This window comes from Pan troglodytes, chromosome 10, assembly GCF_028858775.2.
Source record: "Pan troglodytes isolate AG18354 chromosome 10, NHGRI_mPanTro3-v2.0_pri, whole genome shotgun sequence".
Lineage (NCBI taxonomy): Eukaryota > Metazoa > Chordata > Mammalia > Primates > Hominidae > Pan > Pan troglodytes.
The window spans coordinates 102,386,498-102,397,208 of NC_072408.2; the positions used below are offsets into that span (position 1 = coordinate 102,386,498).

The window sequence follows — 10,711 nt, forward strand, 5'->3', positions numbered from 1 at the left end:
ATGATGGTGCCACTGTACTGCAGCCTCAGCAAAAGAGCAAGACCCTGTCTCAAAAAAACAAAACAAAAAAAGTATGCTGATATTCCGTTTCATTTAAAAAATGCTGATTGTGACAAATTTCATAATAGTTTGACAAATATTTCAATAAAAACGTATACATTTGTCAGTCTTGCTTTCAAAATCCTCCACAATCAGATTCTAACCTATCTTTGCCTCATGACCCTTCTACCTGTCATGTGCACGCCAGCCAAAAGTCAGCCCCAGCTAATTTCCAGAACTCATCTTCATCCTCCAAGGTCCAACTCCTTCATAAAATCTTTTTAGTCAAAAATAATATCATCTCCATTTTTTTTTTTTTTTTTTTTTTTTTGAGACAGGGTCTTGCTCTGCTGCCCGGGCTGGACTGCAGTGGTGTGATCTTGGCTCACTGCAACTTCCGTTGTTGCAGGCTCAAGTGATCCTCCCACTTCAGCCTCCCAAGTAGCTGGGATTACAGGCGTGTGACACCATGCCTGGCTAACTTTCATATTTTTTGTAGAGATGGGGTTTCATCATTTTGCCCAGGCTGGTCTCAAACTCCTGGCCTCAAGTGATCCTCCCGCCTTGGCCTTCCAAAATGCTGGGATTATAGGCATGAGACACTATGCCCAGCCTTCTTTAATTTCTTAAAGGACTTTGGATTGTGCTAACATTATGCCACTTGCCAAATGTGAATCCTTGTGTTATGTGTGCATACATCCTTACTTTGCCACCTAACTGTTGGGTAGGCTCCTTATGGTCAGGAAAAGACTATATCCCAAACATCATCTTTTAACCTAAAAATTCTCTCAGGGCTTTATGAAGATTGTATAGATGTACAGCTCTATTTTTTCAGGCTACCAAATTCTTGGAGCAACCAACTAGCATTAACTGTAGGTCATCCTCTTTATATTTGAATCAGAGGTTGAAAATAGGCCAGGCACAGTGGCTTACCCTTGTAATCCCAGCACTTTGGGAGGCCAAGGTGGGCAGATCACCTGAGGAGTTCAGGACCATCCTGGCCAACATGGTGAAAACCCTGTCTCTACTAAAAATACAAAAATTAGTTGGTTGTGGTGGTGGGCACCCATAATCCCAGCTACTCGGGAGGCTGAGGCAGGAGAATCACTTGAACCCTGGAGGCGGAGGTTGCAGTGAGCCACTGCACTCCAGCCTGGGTGACAGAGCAAGACTCCATCTCAAAACAAAACAAAACAAAACACACACACACACAAAAACAACCAGAGGTTGAAAATAGTAAGTCCTTGGCTGGGCATGGTGGCTCACCCTGTAATCCCAGCACTTTGGGAGGCTGAGGCAGGTGGATCATGAGGTCAGGAGATTGAGACCATCCTGGCTAACATGGTGAAACCCGTCTCTACTAAAAAGTACAAAAAATTAGCCAGGTGTGGTGGTGGGCGCCTGTAGTCCCAGCTACTCAGGAGGCTGAGGCAGGAGAATGGCGTGAACCCGGGAGGCGGAGCTTGCAGTAAGCCTAGATCGCACCACTGCACTCCAGCCTGGGTGACAGAAGGAGACTCTGTCTCAAAAAAAAAAAGAAAAAAAAAGAAAAAAAAGAAAATACTAAGTCCTGCTGGGCACTGTGGCTCATGACTGTAATCCCAGCACTTTGGGAGGCTGAGGCAGGTGGATCACTTGAGGTCAGGAGTTCAAGACCAGCCTGGCCAACACGGTGAAATCCCGTCTCTACTAAAAATACAAAAATTAGCCGGGCGTGGTGGCACCCATCTGTAGTCCCAGCTACTTGGGAGGCTGAGTCAGGAGAATCACTTGAACCTGGGAGGCGGTGGTGGTTGCAGTGGGCCGAGATCACGCCACTGCAGCAGTCCAGTCTGGGAGACAGAGTAAGACTCTTTCTCAAAAAAAAAAAAGGAAAGAAAAAGAAAATAGTAAGTCCCAAACCGGGCAACATAGCAAGACCCTGTCTCTAGAAAAAAAGAAGAAAAAAAGAGACAAAAAGGATGTTTTTCCAGCAATATTGTGAGATCTCATCTCTAGTCAAATAATTTTAAAAATCCACGCGTGGCAGTGCATGACTATAGTCCCCAGCTACTTGAAAGCTACAAGAATTACTGAAAAATCAGAAGGGTAGCTAAATTTTTTTTACTTCAAAAACGAACATCCCAGGCTGGGCGCGGTGGCTCACGCCTGTAATCCCAGCACTTTGGGAGGCTGAGGCGGGCAGATCACGAGGTCAGGGGATTGAGACCATCCTGGCTAACACAGTGAAACCCTGTCTCTACAAAACATACAAAAAAATTAGCCAGGCTTGGTGGCGGGCGCCTGTAGTCCCAGCTACTCCAGAGGCTGAGGCAGAAGAATGGCGTGAAACCAGGAGGTGGAGCTTGCAGCGAGCCGAGATCGCGCCACTGCACTCCAGCCAGGGAGACAGAGGGAGACTGCATCTCAAAAAAAAAAAAAAAAAAAAAACCCAAAACAAAACAAAAACAAACAAACGAACATTCCACTGTAAATTTTAGTTATCTTTTTTTTTTTTTTTTTGAGATGTAGTCTTGCTCTGTCGCCCAGGCTGGAGTGCAGTGGCACGATCTCGGCTCACTGCAAGCTCCGCCTCCCGAGTTCACGCCATTCTCCTGCCTCAGCCTCCCAAGTAGCTGGGACTACAGGCGCCCGCCACCACGCCCGGCTAATTTTTTGTATTTTTTAGTAGAGACGGGGTTTCACTGTGTTAGCCAGGATGGTCTCGATCTCCTGACCTTGTGATCCACCCGCCTCGACCTCCCAAAGTGCTGGGATTACAGGTGGGAGCCACCGCGCCCAGTCAATTTTAGTTATCTTTGACATAATAAACTTTTCAGCCAGCCACTCTCTTTCAACCTCAGTTTATGAAGACATTTGGAAAGAAAGCATGGAAAGGGACGATACAGCTGTAAGCCCTGGAGGTTCTTACAAGAGGATATCAGGTACCAAAGGTCAATGGTATGAATAATGTAATATAGATCTAATTGGCATAATCAGTAGCTCAATTTTCAGATCCCTTTTTAAAAAAATATTTTAATGAAAGTCAGGAAGTTACCATGACGAATAAACACACAAAAAGGTCAAATTAAATTACTATTTAATAAAGTGACAGAATGAGGGAAATGGCAAAAATACATTCCTAAAAAGAATTAGTCTATACATCTGTATAGTGTGGAAAAATAAAGAAAAAAAGAATTAATCTATATGTTAAAATCTGAATAGACACTGAGATAACATTTTAATTAAGAAGCTTCCCCCCGCCATAGCTCATATTTAGTCAAATAATCATCATACAATATTTACATTTTATATGTCTTAGTGTCTTATAACCACAATTTTATCAATATTAAGGTATTTCTAAAATAGCCACGATTTTATAAATATTAAGATTGTTTAAAGTCTTGAAAGACCACAAGCTAAATCTAAACTTCTTAACATGGCACATAAAAGCCTTTGAACTTTGGAACAATATACACTTTTCTACTCTCAGGTATGACTAACCACTTCCCAAAAATCTTTTGTTAAGATGTTTTTAACAAATCTTATTGTGAATGTTTAATTTTTAAAACTCTTCATAATTGGGATATAAACGATTTTCATAAGAAATGGGCATTCATATGTTACCGGAACACATATACATTCTAACTCTATTAAAGAAAGAAGAAATGTAAGTACCACTGGGCATAAAATAGAATACATTTAAAAATAAAAGTGTCACAGTAACCATCTCATTAAAAACAAAAACGAAAAAAAAAAAAACTTGAAATCTCCCAGAGGGAGAATATGTTGACCATTTTAATGAAGATAATTTTTGTAACAAAACATTTTTCTTTAAACAGTAACAAACTAAACAGATCCTCTACAGGCTATTAAAAGTTGTATGATTTGTTATTTTCCATAATAAAAGATAGGAGGAAATGGTAATTTCGGTAGGAAGTAGGCCTTAGGAATTACTAACCACCACAATGCATTTGGATAAAAATGAAAACAACTTTATCCATAGTTTGTAGTAATTAGGGTAAATCTTACCCACTCGTATAAGCAATTTTCCATTTTCCATTTACTTCACGGAACCACCATAGTATTCTGTCCTCTTAAGAAATGTTTGTAAAACGCCAAGGGTCAAGCACAGTGCTTGGTTCACAGAAAGGGGTTCAATATTTTTGAATGAACAAATTACTGAGCGAATGAACACAATGGGCTCTCAAACCCTCCCTACTCCCTCTTAGGTATGCTATTATGTCCATTATGTGCTTTGGCACCTCTCCATGTCAATCATGATGTATTTCCTTTCCTTTATCCCTAGAAAGGCCCTGGTTATTCTTTCTTCCTTTAGAGATCTAGAATCTATAATTACCCTGATCTTGCTTGGAACTCCTCATTAAACAATAAAGGACACCCTTTTCCCTTGGGCCTTCCTCATGTCTCTAACATGCCTCTCCTGAAGCAGAGATTGAATCTAGTTGAACATGTTGTAAGATAAAGCTCCTGAAAGCAGTTTCTGCCTCCGGGTTATTTGAATTTCTCACCCCCATCCCTACTTAACAAGTAATTTTGTTCCAAAACATTTATCATCAGTGTCACATCAACAAATTTACACATCAATCTACTGCAGCTAACTTCGTAACAATGGGAGAAACATTCAGAATAATACTGAGCATCCTACCAAGGGTCTGAAAAATTGAATTCAAATACTGTGTGTGTAAAATGCCTAGACTCTGTCATTCCAGCACATCTATGATCTGATCTAGCAAGTATATCGTTAGACTACAAATTACCTTTTTCCTATGACGTGTAAAACTCCATTAAAAATGAATTCTTCCTAATAAAGTTTTTTATGGCGTCTAAAATTGCTGTAAATGTTACACCTTTTACAATCATCTTTTAGCCAGAAAGCCATTATTTGTAGAATCCTCCTGTATTTCAGTTATTTGTCACCTATTTAGGCTGGGCCTAATAGCAAAACTGTCCCCCGTTACTGAATTCAGAGAATTATTCGGGCACACGATTTATTTCCTATCTTGATTAGACTCCTGAGCCCATGCCCCAGCCTCTCGCTAATCTCTCTGGACCAGACAACTCCATTAGAATCTGGCACCCACGTTTGTTCTGCCTAACACTGCAGGAAGGACAGAGACTTCAAAGCACGTGTTTGTTTTTTTGTTTTGTTTTTGGCTACCAAGAAGCCAAATTTCTGTATCCTCTACCATTCAAAACCCCAATTCAACAAATTTACACGGGGGTTTTTCCTCCACGTTAAGCAGTTAGTCGGGTACTAGAGATACACATATAAAACACAGACTCTGCCCTCAAACAACCCAATGAGCAGAAAATTCTCTTAGCACCAAAACGCTGTAATAGATTCAAGTGTGTAGAGGAGAAGTTTGGTAGAGTGGATATGACGCTTTCTTTCTTTGTAGTACAGAAAAGATAAATCTGTAGAAAAGGGAGAAAGACAACTGGGTAGAAAATTTATTTCAAATATCTAACCCAAATCTTCAACAGATTTTCCATTTTAAATATTCCAAAAAGTGTGCCATTGTATATTATACTAAATGCAGGTTCATTTATCACTTAAACATTTTTAAGCTAAAAAATCTCAAACAATTAACATTTGGGAAGAAAAACAGGACTGATACACAAAGTAGTCAAAATATTTCAGCTTTCTAAACTGTATGCACTGGACTAACTGTTCAATATTAGAATATCTCTACATTTGAATTTGGATAGCCCACAGTGATAAATACTGGACTGAAAAATCTGACATCGAACATATGCAAAACTAATGGCTACTATGAAAAAAGATAGAATGGGGAGAGAAAACTTGAATGTGCCAAAACATTTAAACGCTCTTTAAAATATCTTGAGATGCTAAATTAAGGACAAAACGATTAGAGTTCCAAGAATACAAATTTTCATCTCTTTCAAGATTCAACTGAATATTGAATCTCATTGAGATTATGAAATATTCTCTAAGCATGTGCTTAACTTCTATTTGGCTTTCCGCATTTCACCACAGTGAACAGCCCATTCTTTTTCCTTGTTTACACCAAATGCTCGTTTTGAACACAACTCAAAATGGAATTCCAGGCCCAAAAGTCACCACCCCTACTTTCACCCCCACAGGCAGCTACTTAACAGATAAGGAATTCAAGTGCAGGACCTGAAGGTCTTATTTCCATGCAAATTTCACAATCCCCGTTACTTGCCCAGATACAACAATTAAAGCTTAAAAGGTGGCGGGAGTGGGGGACTTGAGGACTGGTCTGAGGAGAAAGTGAATCTCCCAAGGGTTCCTAAATGGTTTTGCTTCCAGTATAAAAACTGCGAGCTACCAGTAGAATTTAACAACAGCTCAACCTTGCATTTGAAACAGTTACTATAGTTCACTTTCTTTTTTCATGGGGGCGGGGTATGGTGTCTTACCTAGTCTTAAATTTGAACGTATTAACAGGTTCCCCTCCGCGCACACTGACATATTTCTTATCCCCCATAATGAATTCAGCCGTATGGCATTCTTTCCCATCGAAGGCCATCGGGAATGGCTTTAGGAAGCTGATTTTTAAGCTTTAAGCGGCAGCAGGTGCCGGCAGCGCGGGGACCGATCGATGGAGAGAAGGCGGGCAAGACGCCGGGAAGCGCATTCCTCCTCAACCGAGTGCCACAACCGCCCTCCCGAAGCGCCCCGGGGCTTCGAGCATCACCTCGCGGTAATCCGGGCGGGTGGAAGGATGCGGCTGTACCCGGGCGTTGCGTGCTCCACACAGCGCCCAGCCCGTGCCAGCCCCGCGCCCACCTCTCCACGACGCTCGTGCCGGGATCAGCGCGAAGCCCCTTCCCGTCCCCGAAGCCCTCGCCCGCGCCCGTTCTCCCCCAGTTCGCCCCCTCCAGCCCGCTGCGCCTTGACGCAGCATCTCCGGGCACTCTGAGGCTGCCGCCGGGACAGGGTCGGAGCGCCGCAGAACCCACCGAAACTTCCCAGGGGGGCCAATTCAAAATTCGCCGGACGCGTCGCCGCCGCGCGCCCCTCGGCTCGCTCCCTTCCGCGCGCCCGCAGCCCCAGGCTCTCCCTCTCTCAGGACCCCCCAGCGCCCTGCGCGGCGAGAATAGACCCCCAGGTGCCTCCCGGCCCCGGGGGCTGCCGTCGCACGTCCGCTCCCGCAGGGGTCCTCACTCCGCCAATCGGCGCGGCCGCGCGCCCTCGCGCACACTCACCAGCCCGAGCCGGGGCGGCCATCTTAGCGCTCACCCCGGCCCCCCGCCCCCCGGTTCGGCGGCCGCGACGACCCGGTGCGGCGGCTACGACAAACGTGACGCGCAGCAGGCCCCGCCCCTTCCCACAGCCCCACCCCTGCGCCGGCTCTTCGCGGGCACCGAGAACCTGCCGGTGGCCGCCTTCCGCGCCTCGTGGGGGGGTCGGGGCCACGGACGGTCCCCAGCGCCGCAAGTGGGTCTGCGTGGACAACAAGCACTGCCTCCCCGGGCGGGCTTCGCACCTGTAGTGCCGTCGGGACACGGGAGGGTAAACCCAGCGTGTCCTGTGTGCCTGTGAGCCGCAGAATCATCCACGGACGTCGTTAGTCCTTCCTGGAATTTCTGCGATTTACACAACGTCGAATTGTTTGGCAGAAACGCGTGGCAAACTCCGTTATCTTTAAAACCTTCCCCAATTCACTGGCATAGAAATTCTTACAGAAAACGTTTCCTTCTTGAAGCGACCCCTGGGTGTAACTTCAGTGGCGATGACGGCTGTGAATTGGGTTTTCTCGCACAGTAGAAGGACGAGAGAGGTTCCAGAACGGGCACAGGAAGGGAACCGCTATCTAGAACTGCCTAACCCGAAATTGCCCATTTAAATAATGAAGTACATACCGAAAAGGAAAAGGAGGGGAAATCTGGAAAACAGGAAAGTCAAGGCTAAGGTACCTGAAAATTAACCCATTAATATTTATTGGATTATTTGTGTTCAACTCTGAGCCAGATTGTTGTTTTTAACTGAACCTATACTCAATGACAAAGCAGTTCTACTTTGGCCACCCTTTGGAGTGTACTGAAAATTTAAAAACTCTCCAAGGAGAGCTTAAAAAGAAGACAAACATGCAAAGTTAACAATACATCAATGCAGTGCAAAATCTTGCAATATGTAAGACAAGGTATAAAATTGTTCCTATCTTTTCATCATCAGTTTTATTCTGGGGAGTATGTTTCAGTGGTATGACCTGAATAAAGAAATGAGTGCACAAAGGTATTCACAGCATATTATCCAAACACTGTAAAAGGCAAGAAGGAGCGGCACAGGATTCTAACTAACAAGAAATGGCTAATTAAGGTCTGACATAGAGGCCAGGCGCAGTGGCTCACGCCTGTAATCACAGCACTTTGGGAGGCCAAGGCGGGTGGATCACCTGAGGTCAGGAGTTCGAGACCAGCCTGGCCAACATAGTGAAACCCTGTCTCTACTAAAAATACAAAAATTATCTGGGCCTGGTGGCGGGCACCTGTAATCCCAGCTACTCGGTAGGCTGAGACAGGACAATCGCTTGAACCCAGGAGGCGGAGGTTGTGGTGAGCCTAGATCCACAATTGCACTCAAGCCTGGGCAGCAACAAGAGCGAAACTCCGTCTCAGAAAAAAAAAAAAAAAAAAAAAATCTGATATAACACAGGAAGTTCTTATGTTAACAAAATAGATACAAAATAGCAACAATGTCTAATCAATTCATGTTTGAAAAAAATACCAAATATGTACATTAAGGTTACAACTGCATAAAATGTAGTCATGCAAATAAAGATTAAAGGGATGAATTTGCATAGTTTAATACTCATTTTGTTCTTTTTTCTGTATATTTAAGTGCATAATAATTCTGATTCAATAATGACCCCAGTGCACTTCTCCCACTCAAAACATCTAACCTCTATGTTGTACTTTTGCCCACCACCTGAATTTCTCAAATGCATTAAAAGCATTACATGAGGGCATCTCTTAAGATGAAATATTTAAAATTTAAGTATTTCTGGCATGCAATATGGTTTTTCCTGTAATTCCTTGAAAGCAAAATATTAATAATAGAAAAATCAAAACTCTTGCTTTCCTATTATAATGCCATAAAACCATTCTGGAAGGTCGTTTGGGAGATATGAAGAGTCTTAGTTGCCTCCCTCTGATCTAGTAATTGGGGGGGGTCTTTTAAGTACTAAAATGATGTGAATAAATGAAGAGAAAAAGTGAAATGGGAAGAAAAGCAAAGGCAAGCTGTGTAAGGCATAGGTGGAGAGTGCTGAATAGTGTCTTCAATAAAATGCCTTAATACAATGATGTAAGCTAGGAAGAGGTGCGGAGTGGGAAGGGAAGAGGCTGGAGACAAGAAATTCTCATTACTAGTGTTAGTAATTAAAGAGCAGATGTTTGTAGTTTAGCTTTTTCTTCATACTTATTACTACTTATTCAACTTTGAAATTTCCTCAGCTACCATTTTATTCATGATCTTCACTATCTAGACCTAAATTATAGCATGCTCTAGCTCATTTCCTGAGCTCCAGAACCTCTCTATTGCAATTTTATTTTTACATAGCAATCATAGTCATTCTTCTCCTTAAATTTTCCTATTTGTTTTTTAACCCGTCTCATCGAATCTAAGCTTTTTACTGTAACATTAAAAAAAAGAAAAGAAAAAAGCCTCCTTCCCTGCCCACCTTCATCAATGATGTCCCCAAACTTACCTATTAAAACCTCAAAATCAGTCTTTCCCCAGGTCGGCCTTTGGATAACTCAGAGGTCAGTCCCTGCAGGATCGCCCAGTTTCAATCAGGGCAAATGCTGATCTCCTAAGTGAAAAGTCCTGGCCGCTGCCTCCAGTGCCCCCCTGCAAATCATTACAAATCAACCTCTTTCAGGTTTGGCTTAAACTCTCACCTCCTGGAAACTGCTTTCCTGAAGTCACAAACCGGGCGTGCAGATCCCCATCCCCCACCCCCAGCAGTGCATTATTATGCAGTCACTGCTTTTGTTCCGAGTTCTGAGCCTGCTTCTATTTGCATCGTAACCTCTTTGGGGGCCGGGACTGTGCACTTGCTCCCTTTCTATACCTCTCCACAGTTCCTAGTACCGGCCAAAAATACTGCTGAAATGCCTAATGAATCAACCAGAAGTTCCTTAGCATAATATAGGAGCGTGGAAGTGATGTTTAGGGGGCCTTCCCTTGCTTCCCTGATCCCCAGATGGAGAGAAATGGCAATTTGCCCTTCCAAGGTAAGCAGTTTCCTAAACCAGATAAAATTTTAACGATTCTGAAACCTAACGGATGTGTAACTACTCAATTCTGAGTTACTACACAAACAGTTTTGCCCTTTGTATCCTGAGAGAAAAGTACGAATGAATTAAAAGAAGACAAAACATTGTAAATTTCATAAACCTCAGAGTGGCTTTTTATGCTTTATGTCGATTTTTAGAATTTCCTAGTCCAGTCTTTCATGAATCGAAGAATATTTCAGGAATCATAATTGCAGACTAAAGAATTTATGAGCTTGTGAAATTTTAGGAATCACTTTTAAGACTTTTCAGAGTTTTACAGACAATGCTCTTACCTAATAACTGATACTCGTTTAACATTTTTTTCAACACCTAAATGCCTGGCACCATGCTAAGCACTGAGATATTCATAGCATTCATTTCAATGGTTATGAGGAGATGA

The 10,711-nt window shown here is 43.0% G+C and overlaps 1 protein-coding gene across 7 annotated transcripts in view; it reads right to left on the reverse strand.

Annotated features, from left to right (window-relative positions):
* USP44 (ubiquitin specific peptidase 44) overlaps positions 1 to 10,020 on the reverse strand; it is a 35,632-nt gene extending 25,612 nt beyond the window's left edge. The window contains exon 1 of one of the 7 annotated variants that reach the window (XM_054663429.2): positions 9,934 to 10,020. The gene's annotated coding sequence lies outside the window, so the exon portion shown is untranslated. Of the gene's footprint in view, positions 1 to 6,447; positions 6,821 to 6,990; positions 7,144 to 7,236; positions 7,316 to 9,740 lie in introns of those variants that run through there. The other 6 variants (XM_001144539.8, XM_054663427.2, XM_509280.9 and 3 more) reach the window with 6 other exon arrangements.
* Positions 10,021 to 10,711: the final 691 nt, after the last annotated feature.